Source organism: Pelodiscus sinensis, chromosome 5 (genome assembly GCF_052426305.1).
Source record: "Pelodiscus sinensis isolate ZL-2025 chromosome 5, ASM5242630v1, whole genome shotgun sequence".
Lineage (NCBI taxonomy): Eukaryota > Metazoa > Chordata > Testudines > Trionychidae > Pelodiscus > Pelodiscus sinensis.
In genome coordinates, this window is record NC_143056.1 from 36,145,871 (window position 1) to 36,170,253 (window position 24,383).

Below are 24,383 nucleotides of genomic sequence, written 5' to 3' on the forward strand. Positions count from 1 at the left end.
TCATCTGAGGCTAAATTATTGTTTTTTCAAAAATTAATCAAGTCCCATACACCCCTATGGGCTATGTGTTTCCTTTTTCTAATGGATAAACTGAGGTTCAGAGTGGTTAATGGGTATATTGCAGCACAACTCAGTAGGGATGCATCTGTACTGAACTCTGAGCTCAAAATAAGCTATGCAATTTGAGTTACACAAATTGAGTAGCTTATTTTGAGGTTATTTCAAAATAAACAGCTATTCCAAAATGACCCTTAATCCTCACAATAGCATGAAATATTGAAAGATATTTAAAAATAATGAGCTCACTGTCAAGACACAGAATACATGTTTTGGGATACCGGAAGTATCCCAAAATAGCGCCACAGTGTAGATGTACCCTAGGAGCTGTAAGTGAGAATAACTTCCATCTTGCCTCAATCATGAGAGAAAGTGTTGAGCTAATATTTGAAGTGGATGGGGAACTCTGGCTCCCCTCATCCCACCTCACTGGCCAGAGTAGCTGATTGTGTACATAGGAAGGTGAAGGCCCTTTATGGACAGATGTGCATGCAACTGGATACAATTATTCTGCCAAGGGCTCCCATATACACATATTATAAATGGGTACCAACCCAAGTCCTAAAGTTATCTCCCCCAAAAGTCTGGTGGAGCTGAGATCTGAACTTCAAAATTTGCTGCAATCTTTATAATGGTCGATATTCACTTTTGGAAGCTTGGATACAGAACCAAACTTAGCTGCTCTGCCTTAGCTACACAATAATTTAGGTGCATGGACCCAGGTCCAGTACACAGTTAGGGTATGTCTACACTACAGCGCTAGTTCGAACTAACTTAGTTCGAATTAGTTAATTCGAACTAAGCTAATTTGAACTAACGCATCTAGAACTAAAAACTAGTTCGAATTAGCGTTTTGCTAATTCGAACTAGCGCGTCCACACTGATTGGACGCAGGGGGGCATTTAAGGGCAGCTGAAACCGGTTCTGGCAGGGCATCAGGTCAGTAGTTGCTTTGTGTGGCTGCTGTCTGAGGCTATCTGAGGCTCGTGCTTAAAGGGAACCCCCTGGACAGCCGGTTCTCAGCTTTTCCTGCTTGCTTGCCAACCTCGCCGAGGGACAGCAAAGCGTCGGTCTCTGTGCCCATCTGTGTCGGTGCTTCCCTTCGGGGGGGCTGCCGCAGGTGGCAACATGGAGCCACGGCTCGCCCTGCACCTTCTGGTGCACTTTCTGGACTTGCTGCTGCAAGCCTGCCAGAAATGGCTCGAGGCTGCCTGGCACCACCTGGGGAACGTCAGCCCCCTGCCTCTCCGCCTGGCCGCCCTGGGGGCCGTAGAGGAGCCGCGTCGGTGCCCCGGCACCGGCGTGCCCTGCCGCGTCTGGCGTCTGGACACCAGCAGCGACTGGTGGGACCGCATCGTCCTGGAGCGCTGGGACGACCGACAGTGGACCCAGAACTTTAGGATGAGGAGGGACACCTTCCTGGAGCTCTGCGAGTGGCTCACCCCTGCCCTGCAAAGAAGGGACACTCGCATGAGACCTGCCATCCCCCTCCAGAAGTGTGTGGCCATCGCCCTATGGAAGCTCTCCACGCCGGACAGCTACCGATCCGTCGGGAACCAGTTCGGTGTGGGGAGATCCACTGTCGGAGCGGTGCTCATGCAGGTACGGTGCTCGTCGGCCACTGAGCCGGAGGGGGAGGGGGGCTGCGAGGAGGGGATGGGCCGCCCCAGGGACAAAGGTGGGGGTGGGAGGAGGCGAAAGCGCTCCGCACCGGAGGGGTCGGGCTGTCCCGGCCGTACTACACGCCGCCAGGGGGGTTGCTTCCAGGAGTGGGGTGCGGGGCACTGCCAGGACACGCACGCTCCCAGCCACCCGGGCGCCCCACTGATTGGTGCTTTGCTGTGTCTCTCTCCGCAGGTGGTCAAGGCCATCAACCAGGTGCTGCTCCGCAGGGTGGTCCACCTTGCCGACCCGGACGCCGTCATCCAGGGATTCGGCGCCCTCGGCTTCCCCAACTGCGGGGGGGGCCATCGACGGGACGCACATCCCCATCCGTGCCCCGGAACACCAGGCGTCCCGGTACGTCAACAGAAAGGGGTACTTCTCCGTGATCCTGCAGGCCGTGTGTGACCACCGGGGACAGTTCACGGACATTAATGTGGGCTGGTCCAGCAAAGCACATGACGCCCGGGTGTACCGCAACTCCTCCGTGTGCCAGCGGCTGCAGGCCGGGACCTTCTTCCCCGACCGCCACATCAGGGTCAGGGACGTGGACATGCCCGTGTGCCAGGTGGGGGATGCCGCCTACCCACTGCAGCCGTGGCTCATGAAGCCCTACACGGGGCACCTCAATCCCTCCCACCAGGCCTTCAATGCCAGGCTGACCAAGGCCCGGATCGTGGTGGAGGGGGCCTTCAGGCGACTGAAAGCCCACTTTCAATGCCTCCTCACCTGTCTGGACCTGGCTGAGCACAACATCCCTCCCGTGGTGGCGGCATGTTGTGTGCTCCACAATTTGTGTGAGCGGAAGGGGGAGGCTTTCCTGCCAGCCTAGATGGCTGAGGCTGACCGCATGGCTGGACACTACAGTCAGCCCCTCACCGCTGCCGTCCGGGAAGCCCAGCGGGGGGCCATCCGGATCCGGGAAGCCCTGCGGGAGAGCTTCCAGGTGGAGGAGGAGGAGGACTGACCTCTCCCTTGCATGCCCCACTGGGGCCTTCTTCCACCCTACCCCCCCCTTCCCCTTTCCCCTCCCTACCTACTGTCAAATAAAGACACCTGTTTTTCCAACAAAAACATCTGTTTATTTCACAGAACTGGGGTGGGGGGAGGGAGGAATGAAGGTGGGAGAAGGGAGGGGGAAACCTGGGATGAGGGAGCTGGAAGGGGAGGGGAGGGAAGGGAGGAAGGGAAAGGAAAGCTCAGGGGTGGGAGTCCGGCTGCCTCTCCCGTCTTGCCACACTGCGGGTCCGGGGGCGTTGGTGGGGAATGGTTGTGGAGGGGGGGGCAGGAGGGACAGGGGGTGTGGAGGAAGCAGGAGTGGGAGCAGGGGGAGCAGGGGGAGCAAGAGGAGGAGCATGGGGAGCAAGAGGGGGAGCAGGGGGAGGAGGAAATGGGAAGCGATCCAGCAGGCTCTGGAGGTGGCCTCGCAGGGCACAGCCCTGCTCCTCCAGGGCCTCCAGACTCCTCCGGCTCAGCCTGAGGTCCTCCTGGACCCAGTGGTCCTGGAGACGGAGCTGTCGATCCAGGAACCGGAGGTGCCACCTCTGGTAGTCCTCCTGGTTCCTGGCTGTACTGCTTGCCCGGGCGCAGGCGGCTGCTGCAGGCGGGGTGGTGCGCCCTGCAGGCCCAGGTGCTGCAGCTGTGGTGCAAGAAGACCAGCGGTCAATTACCCCAGGGGCCCAGGTGTGTGAAACCCAGCTCCACTGTGCAAGGCCAGGGCCCCTGCAGGATCCCCAGCTGCTGCTCCGTGGTGGGCAAGGCCCAGGTGCATGGTCCCGGGGCTCCCTCTCGCCCCAGCCCCCCGTACACATAAGGGGAACATGAGGGTACTCACAGGTGGACACCTCCCCGGCCTCAGACGACGCAGGCGAGCGGGTCTGTGGCGTGCCTCGGGGGTCCCGGGTCCTGGGCAGGCTGGCGGCAGGCTCCTGGCACTCAGAGCCCTCTTCCTCCTCCTCGGTGTCCAGGAGCGGTCCCTCTGCCCCGGGGTCAATCACGTCCCGTGAGGCAGGGACGGCATGAGCCCCCAGGATGCGGTCCAGGGCATGGAAGTGGGGGCAGGCCTCCGGGTTGGCCCCTGGCAGGCAGGCCCGGGAGTAGGACTGCCGCAAGTCCTTTATTTTGCAGCGCACCTGCTCCCGGCTGCGCTGGTGGCCCCTGGCGGCCAGGCTGGCAACCATGCAGCCGTAGACGGCCGCGTTCCGGTGGCTAGTGCGGAGATCGTGGACATTGGAGGCTTCCCCCCCAAACCTCGATGAGGAAGCCTAATACGAACTAGGTACTCCGTGCCGCGTGTAGCCGCGCGGCATGGGGTTCGAACTGCTGGCATTTAAAAATGGCGCGGGCCGGCTTTATGCAAATGAAGCCCGGGAAATTCAAATCCAGGGCTTCATTTGCAATTGCGGTATGACTACATTACCCTCCTATTTCGAATTAGGAGGGTAGTGTAGACATACCCTTAGTCTGTGTCTACACAGCAGGCACCTATTTTGAAATAGTATCAAAATACTGTCAAGCTGGAGGACTTCTTACTCTGACTCCTATAACCCTCATTGTAGAAAGAATAAGGGAAGTCAGAAGAAGAGTGCTCTATTTCAAAATAAGTGCTGTGTAAATGCTCTCTATTTTGAAATAAGCTATTTCAAAATAAGCTACACAATTAACAGATTGTGGGTCTTTGCCCACGAAAGCTTATGCTCCAACACTTCGGTTTGTCTATAAGGTGCCACAGGACTCCTCACCGCTTTTACACAATTAACGTAGCTCAATTTGCTTAGCTTATTTAGAGTTAAGCCCTGCAAATGTAGACACTCCCACCACACACACACACAAATAAGATTTCCCTCCCTGAGAAAAGTGATGGGGATGAAACAGGATCTTGTGTATTTACATTAAAATGTGCAAAGTACTGGAATATTTGTATTTAGTGATCAGAGGAAGTTTGGCAATGGTTGAGGAATTAGGAGATCTAGATTTAAAGCCAGCTCTGCTAGAGACTTATGTGACTTTGATCAAATCACTTAGGCTACGTCTACACTGGCCCCTTTTCCGGAAGGGGCATGTTAATTTCACCTATCGTAGTAGGGAAATCCGCGGGGGATTTAAATATCCCCCGCGGCATTTAAATAAAAATGTCCGCCGCTTTTTTCCAGCTTTTAAAAAAGCCGGAAAAGAGCGTCTACACTGGCCCCGATCCTCCGGAAAAAGCGCCCTTTTCCGGATGCTCTTATTCCTACTTCAAAGAATAAGAGCCTCCGGAAAAGGGCGCTTTTTCCGGAGGAGCGGGGCCAGTGTAGACGCTCTTTTCCGGCTTTTTTAAAAGCCGGAAAAAAGCGGCGGACATTTTTATTTAAATGCCGCGGGGGATATTTAAATCCCCCGCGGATTTCCCTACTACGATAGGTGAAATTAACATGCCCCTTCCGGAAAAGGGGCCAGGGTAGACGAGCCCTTAATGTCTCTGTGCCTTGGTTTTCCATCTATAAAATAGAGATCACAATCATACCTTTCTCCCATATTTTATTTATCTTGCCTATATAAAAATATTTGTTGCCAGAATATCTTTTATTGAGCACTTATATAGCACATTACGTGATGGGGTTCCTATCTTGGTTAGCACCTCTAAGCAGGACTGTAATACATGTAATAACAAAGTCTTAGTTGATATATTTTTTTAGATTTGCAACACATCAAGCAATACTGCTTAGATGGATTGAAATAGACAATATAAAATGAATTATGCCACTGTCAACAAAGCCAAGAACTTACACATGTTGAAACGTGTATTTTAAGTAAGAAATTTTCCCAGGAACAAAAGGCTGTTAGGCACCTAACTCCCATTTAAACTTAGAGAGAATTAGTCACTTAACTGCCATTTTGTGTCTTTGAAAATCTCCCTTTAAATGAATACAGAAAGGGAATCTGTATTCAACAATAACATAGCACACTTTAATTTCTGAACTATTCTTAGGGGCCATAGCAACCTTGGATTATTATATTACCCTCATGATTTTACATTTGAGATGCGTATATTGGTGAAGCCAACAAACAACAAAAGACATTACTGCATAATAATATGAAATTCACATCTAAGGTTCAAAATCAGGACAAGTTATTTTAGGGTTATGTAAGCAAGTATTCAACAAAATGTGTGCAGCTCTGTTTCACATGCCTAGGTGAATCTGTTTGAATTAGTGAGGTTGTCATGAAGGAATGCCTAACTTTACAACCTTGATTCACATCCTTCCTGCTAACTACTCTATCAGGACAAAAAAAGTCTATATTGCTTGATTGGAAGTTTATTTTATTTGCTCAAGACATGGAGTTAAAGTTGTACTTTCCTTGACTGTGCCTATAAAATGGTCATATCTTGGAGTTGGTACCCAATAAAATAAAACAAACTGACTAACTTTTCAGTAGTATCCAATCAATATTATGTAACCTGAAAAAGAGCTTGAAGTGCAGGATTTAAAGATGTTTTTAAACTCTCTGTAAAAAGACAAAAGAAAAAAATAGATTGCGGGGGGGGGGGGGAGGAGGAGAAGGATGAGGAGGGGCTTAAGATCCTAGATGTTCAGCAGTGTTCAGAATATACAACTCTAGATGAAATGAGTAGAATCTATGAATGCTGCTAGATTCATATAGTTCAAAGTCAGAAGGGACCATGGTAATCATTCAGCCTGCACCCTATGTAACACAGACCATAAACCTTCTCCAGAACAATTCCTAGAGCAGATCTCTTATAACAAAGCATCCAATTTGTATTTAAAAATTGTGAGTTGGAAAATCCACAACAACCCTTGCTAAATTGTTCCAATAGTTAATTATGCTAACTCAGAGAAGGGTATGTGGGAGGAAGGGGGAAGAGCAGAGCCTTATTGCCATTCTGAAGGTACCTTGCTTCAACTTCCACTCACTGAACCATATTATATTTCTCTCTACTAAACTGATGAGCCCATTATTCAATATTTGTTCCCTAGGTACATATTTATAGTGTGATCAGGTCACCCCTTCACTTGTCTTTGTTAAACTAAATAGATTGAGCTCCTTCAGATTGTCAGACTAGATTGAGCTTCTTGAGTCTGTCAATAGTGATTGAAATGTAGCCTTGTTAGTCTGGTGTAGCTGAAACAAAAAACAAGACTATGTAGCACTACATTGTCCTGTTTTTTGAATCTGTCACTAATTCTTTAGTCATTCTCATGGTTTTCCCCTAGAATCTATCACCATTCTCCTCAAATTATGGACATCAGAACTAGGCAGCATATTCCAGCAGCAGTCTTAACAGTGTCAAATAAAGAGGTTAAAATAATCTCTGCGGGTATGTCTACACTACAAAGTTAGTTCGAACTAACAGACGTAAGTTCGAACTAACTTTCATGGGCGCTGCACTAGCGCTCCGTTAGTTCGAATTTAATTCGAACTAACGGAGCGCTTAGTTCGAACTAGAAAAACCTCATTTTACGAGGATTAAGCCTGGTTCGAACTAGCTAGTTCGAATTAAGAGGTATGTAGCCCCTTAATTCGAACTAGTGGGAGGCTAGCCCGCCCCAGCTTTCCCTGGAGGCCACTCTGGCCAACACCAGGGAAACTCTTCTGCTCCCCTCCCAGACCCGGACCCCTTAAAGGGGCACGGGCTGGCTACGGTGCCCGTGCCAGGTGCAAGCCTGCCAGCACCCAGCCAGCAGACCCTGCACCTGGCACGGATCGAGCCACCCACCCAATGCCCTCCAGCCCTCCCCCTCTTCCCGGGACCAGGCTGGCGGCTCCCGGGAGCTTGCCCGGGACCGCAAGAGGCGGGCACCTTCCTGGGCTAGTGCAGACATTGTGGACCTCGTCCACGATCTCCACACTAGGCACAGGAAAGTGGCCGTCTAGGGCAGGAGAGCTGCCAGCCTGGCCACCCAGGAGCAGGTGTGCAAGAGAATCAAGGGGGTCCAGAGAGACCCCCAACACTGAGCCCTAAGCATACAATGGCCGTCCTGGGTCAGACCAAAGGTCCATCTAGCCCAGTATCCTGTCTGCAGACAGCATCCAACCCTAGGACCCTGGAGGGGATGGACCGAAGACAGTGACCAAGCCATTTATCTCGTGCCATCCCTCTCCAGCCTTCCACAAACCTTGGACAGGGACACCACTCCTACCCCCTCGCTAATACCACTCCATGGACCCAGCCTCCCTGACTTGATCTCACTTCCCTTTAAACTCTGTTCTAGTTGTAGCCTTCACAGCCTCCTGCAGAAGGAGTTCCACAGGTTGACTCTTTGCTTTGTGAAGAACAACTTTCTGTTACTAGTTTGAAGCCTGCTACCCATTCCTTTCCTTTGGTGTCCTCTAGACCTTCTTTATGGGAACTAATGAAGAACTTTTCTGTATGCACCCTCTCCACCCCACTCATGCTTTTAGAGACTTCTATCCTGTCCCCCCTCCATCTCCTCTTTTCTAAGCTGAAGAGTCCCAGTCTCTTTAGCCTCTCTTCATATGGGACCTGTTCCCAACCCCTGATCTTTTTAGTTGCCCTCCCCTCTCCCAGCCTCTCTCTTCCCCTCTCCCACCTCCTTTTCTCAGTCTCCCCCAGTTTTGTTCAATAAAGACAGATTCCATTTTGGAAGACACATTATCTTTATTTTGTACATCAAGAAGAGGGGCTAGGGAAGGGTAAGTGGAAGGAGGTGAGGGAGGAATGGGGCACGAGCCCCCGATGGGGAGGACTGGGCTGGCTCTGCGGGCTTCTGGGGGTCTCCTGCAGCTCCCAATTGCCCCCTCTCCCCAGATGGCAGCCTGTGGCAAGTGCAGTCGGTCTGATGGCCGAGTGCTGTGATGTGCCCAGTGTGGGTAGTCCGGGCAATCCAAGCCAGGACTGCTTTGCAAGCGGGGCACCCCTGAGAACTGTCTGTCCGGGGTGGGGGTCGGGACCCTTTAAGCACAGCCCTCGGCTAGCCTGAGACAGCATCTCCACGCTCTAAGTCCTCCTCAGATGCCCTGCCGGCACTGCTTCCAGCCTTGTTAGCCCGGTTCAGGGTCCACTTAATGTGGACATGCTAGTTCGAATTAGCAAAATGCTAATTCGAACTAGTTTTTTATTCTGGATCCGTTAGTTCGAATTAGCTTAGTTCGAATTAACTAATTCGAACTAAGTTAGTTCGAATTAACATTGTAGTGTAGACATACCCTACATTCCTATTCAAGAGTCCCCTGTTTATGTATCCATGGATCATCTTCATCACTCATATTTAGCTGATTATCCATCATAACCTACAAATCTTTTTTCAGTCACTGCTTCCCAAGATAGCATGTAAGTGTGACCTATATATATAATGTTCCAAGATGTATTCATTTATATTTATTTACATTAAATAGCATATTGTTTGTTGGACCCAGTTTATCAAGCAACCCAAATCACTTTGAATCAGTGATCTGCCCACTTAATTATTTACCACACTCCCTCCTTTTTTTGTGTGTCAACAGGAAACTTTATGAATTGTAATTTTGTATTTTCTTCCAGGTGACTAAATAACAAAGTTTAAATAATGTAGGGTCAAGAAGCAATCCTTGTGGGACACCAGTACAGAAACACCCTTTTTTTGATTATTCAATTTGATTTACAATTACATTTTGAGATCTGTCCATCAGCTAGCTTTTAATGTGCATTGCATCAGAAATATCAGATTAATTTGACAGAATCTCTTTTCTGTAAAACCATATAGATAGGCATTAATTGTATTGCCCTCTTTCACAAATCAAAGTTAAAGAATGTCATATTTGGAACCCAAAATAGTGAGAGACCCAACATCGCTGAGCACTTTTGAAAATGTTGGCCCTAATCCCTGCAAGGTTGAGCTTCACACTGCTGGTATGCGTGACTTTACAGAAAGGGCTCAACACCTCTGAATCTAATTGTATTTAATCGATAAAACTGGTGGGGAAATCCCATTCAAACAGACATTTTGATTGCTTTGCTGAGTCACTGTTTCTAAGCATGGGCAGAACTATGGAATGTGGGGTGAAATCACTGAAGTGATGACAAAACTCCCATTGGCTTCAATGCAGTCAGAATTTCTCTCTGTTCATTATGGTATTCTGCTCTCTGCTGAACAGATAGATTCAAAAGCATATTTGTTCTCATTCCTCTGAAGTCTAGAACATGTTTGAACTTTTTGTAAACACTCCTAGAATTGAGATACCAATAGCTTTTAATAACAAATGACACTGATTTCATATACAATTCTTATACTACTAAATATAAATGGTATATTTGTTAAGTTAGCTATTCAAAATTATTTTAAATTCCAGTTGATTATTAAAGATATTTTCATTTCATTATTACTGAATACTCATAACTCTTTTTCTGTTAATCGTCTGCAATAAGGTCAATCTTTTTAAGTTACTATCTTTTCAATAACTGTGTTAGTGTACTGTAGGAGAAAGAAGAAAGATCTTGAAAAATGGCAAAATAAAAATGATTAGATGATTTGGGATGGGTAAAATGGGAAAAGTATTTTACAGAGTGAAGCAGATTAGGGCTATTTAGCATGGAAAATTTAAGGGGAAAATGTACAGTGTATGAGATGCTTATTTAATAGTACAGGGAAGTCAATTTGAGCTTTCTTATTTACCTTTTCCCATAATAGAGAAAATGGAACATTTGAAGAAATTAATAGAAATATTATCTTAAAAGGAAATTATACAGAGAATAGTCCACCTGTGGATTTTTCTGACATGGGAAATATTGAGGGAAAGATTTAGATAAGGATTAGACTTTTATATGAATAATGGTGACATCTGGATTTACTATAGCTAGGATAAAAACTACAAAGGCTATTTCAGTCCTAATTATTCTGGGCATAAACCAAACACCAGCTGGAATGAGTGTGTGTGCGGGGAGAGGGAAAATCCACCAATGGTGTGATAATACCCAAGTAGGTGTATTGTGCAGCTGTTTCATGTTTCTCTGATGCAGCCAACTTCCTCATTGTTGGAGCATAATACTTAAATAGACACACCACCAGTCTCTTCTGGTAATGACAGTTTCTATGGGCCCCTCTTCTTGCTTTCCTCCACACAAACCCCAATGACTACAATTGGAGTTCTGAGTACATAATAAATCTCACAGATTGGACCCTTTCTTTTTTAAATTAGAAGCTTATTTTGCAATCAATAAGACCTGATCCTGTGAGGTGCTTCTCTGAGATGTGGCTATTGAAATTCTAAATCCTTCAGCTCTGTATCACAACTGACACACCAATGGTGCTTTTGTAATAATCTGTTATTGCAGAGCAGTAAGTGCATGGGTTTGTTCCAGATGTCCTTTACATCATTCAGTCACCTTTCTGTACAATGTGCTAATAACTTTTAACTAAAGATCATATTGTCATGATAGGAACTTTTATAAAAATGAACAACCTATAGACTCTGACAAGAAGGCCATATTTTATGTTTTGTGTGGGCATATCTAGATGCTACATCATAAACAAAAGGTTGAATTATCAAAACAAATGTTATTGAATAAAGCACTCTCAGCTTAGAAGAAACCAGTCATGCTGTCCATCCACTTTTTTCCCTTTTGTTTAGTGCAATTCAAAATTTGAAATAATCCAATGTTTACATGAAAGCCACTTCAGTAGTGGTTTCAATTAACTTGAGCACTCTGTTGTAAGGACAAATGCTTTCATGCCACAGAATTGCAGTCTGAATATAAATTTCAAATATTTCAGGTCTGTGGCTCTGGGGGTTGGGTTTGACTCATTATAATGATATGAGATGATTCAGAAATTCAGAATAGGATCTGGGTTTGAAATTGTAGCCAAGCCAAAGTAAGTGTACATTTGGTGAGGAATGTGTTCTTTTTCTCTTGGTTTTAGGAAACTTTTTAGTTGTTTGAGAGAGACATGATCTGTGTAGAGAACACTTGTATTCTCTAATGCTTTTCCTGTACGTTCCTAAATCATTAAAGCTCTGAGCTCCCACAAAGAATGAGGAGACAGTGGTATGTAGTAATATCATATGGTTACAAAAGGGCCTAAAGTCATTGAACTTAAATCACTAAATTTTTAAAGTTGTTGGAGATTAAAAAAAAAAAAAAATTCTGTTGTTGCTATAGTAATTATAGAAGTTTCTTCCTACCTCAGGTTTATTTTGAACTACAGGTTCAAATAAACTTGAAAAATGTGGAGAGGAAACTATTTTTTGACTGGATTTGATCAAAAGTATATGAACAACGCAAAATCATGAATCGGTCCTTGGCACATGAAACTTAGTCCAGATTCTAGAAACTTGTGGGGCATATTGAAAAATTAGAGCGAATTTTCAGATTTGTAGGAGAACTTTGTCCCACAGTTCTACCCCAAAGTTCTGCCCCTTGCTTCATCAGTTCACTGGACTTTAGGAAAGTTAGCTAGGGTATACTTACACCGAATTTAGACACTCATGGTTGGCCCATGCAAACTGATTTAGGCTCGTAGAACTTGGGCTAAGAGGTTGTTTAATTGTGGTGTAGATGTTTGGGTTTGGGCTTGGGCTGAAACCTGAGATTTGGAGTCCTTAGTAGGAGTCTTAGAGTAGGATCTTAAAGTAGGGTCTATCCAGAGAACATATGTCTACACTGCAATTCAACAGATCCTTAGTCCAAGTCCCATGAGCCTAAGTCAGCTGGCATGTGCCAGCTGTGGGTTTTTAATTGCAGTGTAGACATACCTTTAACTTCTTTACCTCGGTTTCCTCATATGTAATAAGGGAATAATAAATGTTCCCTCTGTACTTCCTTGCGGTGTTGTGAATTTTAATGACCATGAATGATCATCAAGTGCTTTGAATTTCTTGGAATGAAAGTGTGTTATATGATACATGTAAAGTATTATAACTGCAGTGACTTTCTAGTAAGAATTAAAGGAGTCTGAATACTTCAGACAGAGCTTTAAAATATTCTTTCACTTACAAAAAATGGCTTTGCACATACTCCATTTGTTTTCATTCCAATGTGCATTGAATGGGTTTTGCTGGCTTGAATGTTTTCAGAAACCAAATTTCACATTTGCACATATGGAGTATTTGAGCCTAGAGAGCTTCCTTAATCATTGTCATATAATTGGCAGTATCATATGACTTATCTGACGAAACATAACCAACGTGTCACATGGAAAATGTCACATAGGGATGAGTTTGCCACATACTATGTATGAGTATCATACACTGAGTAGTCCTCTTGGGTTCTATGGAACTATAGAGTGCAAACTACTACACTATAAATGAGTTGTATCAGTCAGGCTCACTTTGCATACATGTGAAGAACTCTTCATGATTAATCTAACCAGATTATTAACAATTACTAATTGAAAATTTTCAAATTACACGTACATTTACAAAAATGCCCGTCTGATCAGAGATGTTCTATGAGAAGGGGGAGGGGGAGGAAGGCAATGATGGATGAAAAATTATTAATTGTGAATTATTCATTCACTTGTAGAAATTATACAGACTGATATAGGACAGTTCAACAGACCGCTCCTTCATAAAAATAGGAAAATCTGCACTATGATAGCCTTTGTAAAGAACCCATTCTGCGGCTTTTCTTGAAAACTTGCTAACACATAAAACAAAGAGCCAAATACTGCTAGTCATAGCAGTGTGAAATTTCCCTTTGTGCATCTACAGCAAGGCAATAATTTTCGCAGAGGGGCCACTTATTGAATTTTGGTATGTGTTCACAAGCCGACTCCACCTCCAGAAGAGGCAGGGTCTGGGGTGGAAAGAGCAGGACGTAGGATGGAAGTGACTGGGCTGGGGATTAGCTCCCCCACCGAGTTGACTGGGGCTGGAGGCTTTGAATTAAAAACACATCAAAAGGCATGAGGCGTTCAGTCCCACAACTATCTTGTTGTCTGACTGTTGTTCGGAATTGCTATGGCTATTTAAAGAGTTCATTCAGCTCCAGCCCCTGTTAGGATAGTGCCACGATTGGAAGCCATGACCATTTAAATTGGATCCTGCCTAGAAATTTGGTGGCATGGGAAGCAGGATATAAATAGAAAGTGGCCAGATGCAGTCCACAGGCTGCATCTTGCCCAACTTTCATCAACAGGAGGAATATGAGCCAAAAGGAGGAGTGATCTTTGGAAAGAAATAAAAATGCAGTCAAGTAAGTTATTGTACATGAAATAAGCATGGGATTGAATCTTTGCACCTGACTTTCATGCCTTAGGTACAATCGTTCTGTAGAACGAGGCAGACATGCTTTCTATGCATTTCTCATGCATTAGATAAACTCTTGAGATACTTGAAATCCCATTTTTTTCTGTTGCGATTAATATTAATATAAACCTAATCAAGGACAGACTGAATTCACAAATAGAACCTTTCCCTTTCAGCATCTTTCCTATAGTTTCTCTGTTAGCAGTTTCACTGGCTAGTAGAGGTAAATGTAAATAAATTGAGCATATTCTTCAAAAGGAAGAAATAACCCATCTATTTTTACTTAAATATTCTTTTAAGGTTTCCCAGCTGATACCACTTAGTTAAGCAAAGTCTGTGAAATAGATTATAGTAAATAGAAATGTTATAGTCTCCTTATTTGGATAGGATTTATTAGTGGTCCATGTTTCCATTGAACTTTTCATGCTGGTGTTGGTAGTAGCTTGTCTAAAGCATCACCTCAATGGATTTTGCAGATGTGCCAGCATATCCACAGACCCAAGGCATGAAGAAATCTCTGCTTCACATGCGCACTGAGGTGAGCCTCCAGCACACCAGTTAGTTGTCCCTTTAGTCTATTCCAATGAAGGGTAAAAAGAGGAGTTGGTGTTCTAAACATAAAGCAAACAGTTCAATTCCAAGCTGCCCACCACTTTTCCCCCGGGGTATCACTGCCCTTTCCTTGAAGGTTAGGTCCCAAAAAATCTCTTACTCAAATCACCTGTTCCTGGGGGTCTAACTGCTCCCCAATGTGTTCTCCAGTTAGCAGGTCCATCTCTCCACGATGCTATTGAAAAACTCTCTCCAGGCAAAGCTCCATCCTCCTTCCTTGCAAGTCAGCCCTGAACTCAACCAGTCTCTTTTCTTTTGTTTCCCCTCCCAACTTACATGGGCTTCAGGTAAAATAAGGCCATGCTAGAAAGCCCAAGACTATGTCCGCATTGTTCATTCTTGCGCAAGAAGATATGCAAATGAGGCATAGTGATGAATATCGCCATGCCTCATTTGCATACCTAATAAGCCGCCATTTTGCAAAAGGGGCTTTTGCCCAAGAAGGAGCAGTCTATACTTCTCCTTCTTGTGTAAATACCCCCTCTTGTGCAAGAGCCTTTCTGCTGCTTATTTTCATGCACAATGGCTCTTGCACAAGAGGGAGGGTTTGTGCAATCTTGAGCAAAATTCCCTGGCACAAAAATGGCAGCTCATTAGATATGCAAATGAGTCATGGTGATATTCATCACCATGCTTCATTTGCATATCTTCTTGCACAAGAATGCGCAAAGTAAATGTTGCCCAATAGTTTTTTCCTATGTATTTCACTGCTTGTCTGTGGCCTCTTTACCCTATCACAAGATTTTACTTATACAGGAGGGCTGTGTCTAGACTGGCAAGTTTTTCCAGAAAATCATCTGCTTTTCCAGAAAAATTTGCCAGCTGTCTATACTGGCCGCTTGAATTTCCAGAAAAGCACTGACGATCTCATGTAAAATCATCAGTGCTTTTCCAGAAAAACTATGCTGCTCCTGTTCGGGCAAAAGTCTTTTTCCGAAAGACTTTTGTGCAAAAGGGCCAGTGTAGACAACATAGTACTGTTTTCCGCAAAAAAGCCCCGATCACGAAAAAGGCGATCGGGGCTTTTTTGCGGAAAACTGTGTCTAGATTGGCCACAGACGATTTTCCACAAAAAGTACTTTTGCAGAAAAGCATCCTGCCAATCTAGACGCGCTTTTCCGAAAATGCTTTTAATGGAAAACTTTTCCGTTAAAAGCATTTTCGGAAATTCATGCCAGTGTAGATGTAGCCGAGGTATAAAACACTTTGGGCCAAATTCACAGAAAAGAACTGAAGGCTGAGTCTAGACTGGCATGATTTTGCACAAATACTTTTAATGGAAAAGTTTTTCTGTTAAAAGTATTTGCGCAAGAGAGCATCTATACTGGCATGTGCCTTTGTGCAAAAGATTTGCTTTTGCGCAAAAGCATCCGTGCCAGTGTAGATGCTCTCTTGTGCAAGAAAACTCCAATGGCCTTTTTAGCCATTGGGCTTTCTTGCGCAAGAAATTAATGTGGCTGTCTACACTGGCTCTCTTGCGCAAGAATACTTGCGCAAGAGGGCTTATCCCTGAGTGGGAACGTCAGAGCATTTGTGCAAGAACCACTGATTTTGTACATTACAAAGTCAGTGTTCTTGCGCAAATACTCGTGGCCAGTGTAGACAGGTGGCAAGATTTTGCGTAAAAGCAACTGCTTTTGCGCAAAATCATGCCAGTCTAGATGCAGCTGAAGTGTCTAAGTCAAAAAATATAGGTGCGAATGAGACCCTTGAAATACCTGTTCTACTGCTGCCTAGCCCTAGAGGAACCTAAATTCCTTGGCACCAAGATTTTCCCTGTAAAAGTCTCCTAGATGCATACATTTTGGCACTGGGCAAGTGGACAATGTCTGACTATAGGTGTCTAGGTGCCTATCTTGTGCTGAAGCCACACCAAGATCAGGTGAAGATGAGCTTTTCTCTGCCTATCTCACCTGTGGGTCCAGACCCGTACATTTTCTTTAACATCAAACTGCTATTAGGATTGGTTGCTAATTATTATTATATGACAGCTTGTTTAAATGGTCCCCCAAAATGTACTGGGCTCTTTTCAGACAAGTCTTGCAAAATGGAAACCTATTGAAGGCTGTGACTCTGATTCTGGACACACACAAAAACAACAGTAGATATGTAGCTTTACATACCAGAAATAGTCTAACTGGGTGGCCACATATTTAGATGTCAAAATACTATACAATTCAGTTGCAAAAGGACTCGGAGGTTACTTTGAAAATCAGGAGCCTAGTTCCAAGAATTACTAGAATCCACTTTCCTTGCTATACAAGTGGGAAGTTGTTTGCACCTTGAATAATAGAACAGGAGGCATGGGTGGGTGTATATCACCTTTGGATGGTGCTGAAAATTCCTCCCTATACGTGTTCTCTCACACTCAATACTTTAGAATATTCCTCCTCACCCCCAACATATTGAGCCACAATAAAATTTCATTCTGAATGCTGATTACCATTGACCTTTCCTGATGCATGAAGGAAGGTACATGTCTCCTACTTTATTTTGCAAAATTATAATTAAAAGGGGTGTGGGGGAAGAGTTAAATGTGTGAAATTTTAATAGAGGTCCCCAGTGCAGCAATTGTGCAGTATGTCATTTTGGATGCATTTTGACTGAATTTGCTTTCACAAAATACCCACCAGACCTGCTTCTAGAGGCTGTTTTGCCATCTGCACTATTAAAACATCCCCATTAAATGTGCCTGGGGTCTAATCTTTCACACGTGATTACAAATTGTCCATAACACACAGGCTAAAATAGAATTACAGGAATTAATTTTCAAACTGTAAATGTGCAAATTCATTAAATAGGAAGGAAAAGGATATCTTCATTATAATTATTTTCATCTGGATTGGATGCTGATTAGGATGATAAACAGGCACCCGTAATAAAGCTCAGATGTTAATACTAACATTTGCCTTGCCGATGAGCGTGAAAGTTTTAATGTGTTTGTAATGTAAACTTTGCAGCAGCTCTTCCTTTTCTCTTGTCTGTCTGGAAGAATCCCTCTGCTAAACAGTCTGTGCCTCACTAGTACAGTTACATGTTGTACATTCTTAGACTAATGAGAATTAACCATGCCAAAAATGTAACCACACACCAGACATCTGCTCTGTTTGTTCAATGGGCAGAGAGTTGCTAAGGGAATAGAGAAGAAGAAAATAAAACAATCTTCTTCAGTTATGCCTTAGGAAAAGGACACAGACCAAGCAAAAAGCTGGTAGGAAGTATTGTCTAGTGCTTAGAAAACAGAACTGAGAATCAAAATTTGGGATTGCTGACAGTTCTTGTCTTTGGGCAAGTCACTCTGTCTCTTTCCCTATCTGTATAATGGGGATAATAATTAGCTATCTCAGTGAAGGCTTGAGTGTACTTTCAAGTCACAGCCCTGAGACTGGTGTAAAGTCTTAGGGCACAACTACACAGCAGGGAAAAAGTAAAATTAAACTATGCAACTTGAGCTACATCAATTGTGTAGCTGAAGTGGGAATAGCTTAATGCGATTTTTGGCTCTTGTCTACACAGCAGGAAGTCCAAGTTAGAGTATTCGTCCTGTGACTTCACTTACTCCTTGTAAAACGAGATTAAAGGAGTCAGAGTAAGAAGTCCTTCAGCTCAACATTATTTCAAAATAATGGCTTGCTGTGTAGATGCACTCTGAGTTATTTGAGAATAACGCTACTGTGTAAACATGCTCTCACTGTGCTGAACCAGTGGGAGCGATGGTATATTTGGAAACATCCAAGAGCCCCCAACATTCAGTTGGATTTGTACAGTATTTCAACATGTGCAGCACACTATATGCTATGTACATCAGGGCCTTTCCTTACCGCTTAGAGTTATCTTATGCCCCAAGCATACACATGTAAGGCAGAAGTGACTATGTTTAAGTAAAATCAAGTGATTAAATGCAAATGTAAGCTATTTAATGTAAATTCTCCTTGTGAGTATTTGTACAGTGTATAGGACTGGTGTTGTGTGAATTAATACACTCCATACAATGTTTAAAAATCTTAAATATGATGGAGTTCTGCAATATCTCAAAATGGAGTCTGAAACTCCATTTTGAAACCTTAAGAATTTTCTTTAGGCATCCATTTGAAATACACATTCTGTCACGTCCACAGGTAACTGTTAGATTTTGAAAACAGCAAGCAGTTACCTGGCGAGATTTGAATAGACTATGAATATTCATTAGCTATTGTGCCAGCCAATTAGCTTATAGCACGCATCTTCCAAGAGCCAATCAATTTGAACCAGGCAACAAGAGCATCTTTACCACCCAATCATTTTAAAACCTCAAACCCTCATGCATATTCATGAGTGTTGAGCATAAAAGGGCTTTGCTGCGGAGCAGTTGCTGCTGGCCCCTAGGCTTATCCTTGGGTCAGACAGTGTCGGGTCGTCGGGTATAAGTCTGAGAGAGAGAGAGAGTGTAAGGTTCTATATACTCTTGTCCTAGGTCAGATGAGTGAGGTCTTATACAGGGTTTCTCTCTGAAAAGGGACTGACGTAAAGTCATGCTCCCTCAATTTAGTCTAATTTAGTCTTTTACAGGAATAGGCTGACGGAAGGTCAGACCTACCCTGATTAGGTTAGGTATTTAGTTAGGTAGTACTTAGTTAGTATAGCTCCCGTCATCGAGTTTGTATGTCAGGTCGCGTCGGTCCACGCATGTCGGCCGTCGTTGTGCCTGTTCGTCGGGCTCGTCGGGTTTAGATAGGTTTTTTATTTTAGATTTAGTTAGGATAGATAGGAAGGTGTCTAGCTTCCTTCGTCTGATCCGGCTGCACCGAAGTGCAGAGAAGAGGCAGCGAGGACCAGAGGGCTTCGTGGAAGGTGGACCTACTGTCTTCGTCCTCCATCCATGCTTCTAGGGATCTCCTGGGCTGTTCCTCTCCCACGGCTTTAATTAGCCAACGGATTGTAGGTCGCCTAGCGTCAGGATCAGCCGACAAGGGACGCCTAGCTGTCCTCCCTGAAGGCTTTCAACTAGCCCAAAGGTCGCAGGTCGCTAGCACCGCATCAACCGTCTATCGTCATAGATTCTGTGTAGGTATAGGGACCTGGAGGGACTTCCCCTCCTGGTCCATTAGTGTAAAAAAAAGGGGACTGCCCCCTCATGGTTCATTTGAGGTACTGCTTGTTAAATTTGTTTGTTTTTAATAATATAGTCTTGTGGTTTCCAGTTAAATCCAAGTCTCCAGTTTTCATTTGCGCGCCATATAAATCTAAGATTGACACTCCTGGTGATCAGATACGGGTTTGAGAGTCACTACCTTATATACCATCCCTTGCGGATGAGCCGAGTTATTAGATAACTCTCGGGGAAGTTGTCCTTAAGACATCCTTCCTAATTCTGTCAAAGAGATACCGTAACACACAGAAAAAATAGTCTCTTGCCTGTAGTTATTAAATTAAGTATCACCCAATGTCATAGAATCATGGAAATGTAGGGCTTGAAGGGACTTCAAGAGTCATCAAGTCTAGATCTCTGCACTGAGACAGGACTAAATATATTTAGTGCAGTATTATTGTAGAGATGTCAGCATAGGTGCTGACTTCTCCTCTTCCTCTACCCCAGACCCTGCACTTACTCAGTCTATTCCCTCAAGTCGCTGCCTCTTCCCACCCCTACTTTGCCCTAATTTCATACCTTCCATGAAGCCCTGCCCCTGTTCTTCCCCTGCTCCACTCCCATTCCACCTCTTCTCTCAAGCCTCTGACCCACCTCTTTCCACCCTGAACCATCAACTCCCTTCAGTGTACCCCATGCTATCTCCTTCCTCTCCCTTCCAGAGTTTCCTGAATGCTGCAAATAAGCTATTCATAGCACTGCAGAAGTGCTGGGATGGCAAGAGAGGTGAGAGCATGTGGCACACATAGGCTACGTCTAGACTGGCCCCTTCTCCGGAAGAGGCATGCAAAGCAGGCAAGTCAGAATAGGTAAATCCGCGGGGGATTTAAGTATCCCCACGGGATTTAAATAAACATGGCCGCCGCTTTTTTTCCGGCTTGGGGAAAAGCCGGAAAAGAGCATCTAGACTGGTGCGATCCTCCGGAATAAAACCCTTTTCCGGAGGATCTCTTATTCCTACTTGCAAATAGGAATAAGAGATCCTTCGGAAAAGGGTTTTATTCCGGAGGATCGCGCCAGTCTAGATGCTCTTTTCTGGCTTTTCCCCAAGCTGGAAAAAAAGCGGTGGCCATGTTTATTTAAATCCCACGGGGGATATTGAAATCCCCCGCAGATTAACCTATTCTGACTTGCCTGCTTTGCATGCCTCTTCCGGAGAAGGGGCCAGTCTAGACGTTGCCATAGAGGGAGGAGGCAGGAAAAAGACATGGAGGTGAGCTTGTCTGCTCGTGGGTGCTTCATACCCATTAATTTTTCCCTGTGATTTCTCCAGTCTCATAGCACCCATGGAGTCAGTGCCTATGCATGCCATTCCCAGGACATTAGAGCCACAAGGTGGGTGAAGTGATATTGTTTATTGGACCAACTTCTGTTGGTGTGAGACACAATTTTCAAGACACAAATAGGTCTGGAAAACATACTCAGCATTGTCACTACTAAATGCCAGATATAAGAGATAGGTTTAGCATAAGTAATTAACATATTTTAAGTGACCATTGCAGGTGAAGTGGCTGGCTAACAGACCTCCATGAGAGGGACAAAGGAAGTTGGATGGTGGGTTGTTAGTTATAGACAAAGCCCTACCATTTTGGTCAATTTCATAGTGTCAGAGTTAAAAAAAATCATAAATTGTCATGATTTCAGTTATTTTAATTTGAAATTTCACAGTGCTGTCATTGTCAGGGCTCTGAGCCAAAAAGGAGTTGTGGGAGGTTGCAAGGTGATTGTAGGGGGTATTGCAGTACAAATATCCTCACTTCCGCACTGCCTTAAAAGCTGGGCAGCTGGAGAGTGGTGGCTGCTGACAGGGAGCCCAGCTGGTGGCATGATGTGGTATTGCCATCCTTCCTTCTGAGCTGCTGTCTGCAGAGCTGGGCCCACAGTCAGCAGCCACCACTCTCTAGCCACCCAACTCTCAAGGCAGCACCACAGAAGTAAGAACGGCTTGGTATGTCATTTCCATCCCTACCTTTGCACTGCTTCTGGCAGGAAGCCCCCTTCAAAGCTGGGCGCCTGGCCATCTGTCACTGCTTTCTACAGTAAAACTCTAAAGCTACGTCTACACTGGCAATCTTTTCCGGAAATGCTTAAAATGGAACAGTTTTCCGTTATAAGTATTTCCAGAAAAAGCGCATCTACATTGGCAGGATGCTTTTCCGGAAAAGCACTTTTTCCGGAAAAGCGTCCATGGCCAATGAAGACGCGCTTTTCCGGAAAAAAGCCCCGATCGTCATTTTCACAATCGGGGCTTTTTTGCGGAAAAGACTACTGTGCTGTCTACACTGGCCCTTTTCCAGAACAGTTTTTCCGGAAAAGGACTTTTGCCTGAACGGGAGAAGCATAGTTTTTCCGGAAAAACACTGACAATTTTACAGTAGATAGTCATTGCTTTTCCGGAAAAGCAAGCGGCCAGTGTAGACAGCTCGCAGCGTATTCCGGAAAGCGGCTGCTTTTCCGGAATAAGTGGCCCAGTGTAGACACAGCGTAATAGTCCGGCATCCAATTATACAGCACTCCCAATAGGCCAGCATCAAAATGGCAAGAGCCTAGTGAGTGAGCTTTGGCAACAAACGAGTCACAAGGCAGCAGCAGCAGCAGTAGCAGCAGCCGCTGAACTGAGTGAAAAGGGTAAAAAAGGGTTAAAAAACTAAAACATTACAGTATACTGTATACAGTATGTACAATAAAAAGGGTTAAAACACTTTATATATAGTATATACTGTATACAGTATATATGTAATTATTTTAGTATCTCCTGATAGTCCGGCATATCCAATAATCCGGTGCCACCTAGGCCCCAAAGGTTCCAGATTATCAGAAGTGTACTGTAGTTGCCAAGCTCTGAAAGCAGCACAGAAATAAGGGTGGCAACTTCGCAACTCACCTACAATTACTTTGTGACTGCTCTCCAACTCCCTTTTTGGCAGGATCTCTAGTTTGAAAAACATTGGTCTCCCCTGTGAAATCTGTATACTGTAGAATAAAAGCCACACAAAACCAGATTTCATGGTCCTTGGCATACTTTTCATGGCTGTGAAATTAGTAGGACCCTACTTAAAGATCATTCTAACAAGCTGTAGATCCAGTGTCTCTAGTTAGTCCATGATTTGTAGTGTTTAGCCAAATTAAGAATTTAAGCTCCCGGGCTCATCTTTTGAAAGTGCCATGAAAGTTTCCTTTGAGGATAATGATGAAAGTTTACCCACAAGTGATATGCTGTATTAGTATTTTATCATTTTCCCATGTGAATTAATTTGAGAGTGTAGTGATTTTCTAGTTTCACCCATGTAGTTTTGGGGGAATTTTAGTTCACTGGACAAGGTACCCCACATATTAACAAGTATATGTCTAATTTGTTCTTAAAAAGCTCAAATGAGGGGGATTCCAGTCCTTAAATACTCTTATAGTTAAATGGTTTTTTCTTGATATCTAACCTAAATCTCTTGTCCTGAAGATGAAACTGATTACTTGTCCTGCCTACAGTGAACATGGAAAACAACTGATCAATTTCTTATTTATAACAATCTTTAACATAATTGAAGGCAGTTATCATGTCCACTCTTGTTTTTTTCTAAACACTAAACATGCCCAGTTCTTTTCTCATAGACCAGATTTTCTAAACTTTTTAACATTATTGTTGCTTTCCTCTGGACTCTTTACAAATTGCCCAATCTTTCTTGAAATGTGGCACCGAGATTAGGATAATACTTCATCTGAGGCTCACCAGGGCTGAGTAGAGTAGGTTAATTACATTCCACGGTTTATATATAATGCTTCTGTTAATATACCCCACAGTATTAGTCTTTTTCACAAATATTTTGCAATATTGATTCATATTCAATTTGTGATCCACTAAAGCTGCCTGATCCTTTTTAGTAGTATTACTGTCTAGCTAGTTAGTCTCATTTGTTACTTGTAGTTCTAGTTTGATTTTAGTTTTTTCCTAAGTGTAGTACTTCCCAATTGCCTTTACTGAATTTTATCTTGTTGATTTCAGACGTGTTCTCCAGTTTGTCAAAGTTGATTCAAATTTTAAACCTGTCTTTCAAGCTGCTAGCAACCTCTCTCAGCTTGTTGTAATCCACAGATTTTATAAGCATGCTTCCATTATCCATGTAAGAATATTATATAGTATCAAAGCCACGACAAACCCCACAGAAAGCACTATATACTTCCTTCCAGTTTGGCAGCAAATGATTGAAAACTACTTTTAAGAATTGTCTTTCAGCAAGTTTTGCATCAACCTTGTGGTTATTTCACTGAGACCACATTTTCCTAGTTTACTTATGAGAATGTTAAATGGGATTGTACAAAAAAACTCACTAAAAAACAGGCTGTAGTATGTCTTCTGCTTTGCCCCATTCCAGTAACTTGGTCATTTAAAGTGTAAAAATTGAAATTGAAGCCCAAAAGACTGATGAAAACATTACATCATGGCACTTATGGATATTTAAAATTATATGCATTGGAAATAAATATTTAGCATCTATACAGGAGTTTGAAACATCAATGGATTTAATCAATTTAAGGCTGTTAATCCTCATAATCCATTGTTAGGTAAGTAATCATTATCCCCATTTTACACATCAGAGGAATGAAGGCAGACAAGTTATAATTCAGATGTTCCTGGCTCTCAGTCTTGTGCTTCTGCCTATTGATCATATTTTACACTTCATGAGAAGGGTCATAGATCATCTCTAATAGATGCTAGCTAGCATAAATGCCAAGCTTCAGTGAA

The 24,383-nt window shown here is 44.0% G+C and overlaps 1 long non-coding RNA gene across 1 annotated transcript in view; it reads left to right on the plus strand.

Annotated features, from left to right (window-relative positions):
- The window catches only part of LOC142828966 (uncharacterized), a 28,720-nt gene extending 13,856 nt beyond the window's left edge, over positions 1-14,864 (plus strand). The window contains exon 3 of the long non-coding RNA XR_012903155.2: positions 14,382-14,864. This is a non-coding gene — a long non-coding RNA (uncharacterized LOC142828966). The remainder of the gene's footprint in view (positions 1-14,381) is intronic.
- Positions 14,865-24,383: the final 9,519 nt, after the last annotated feature.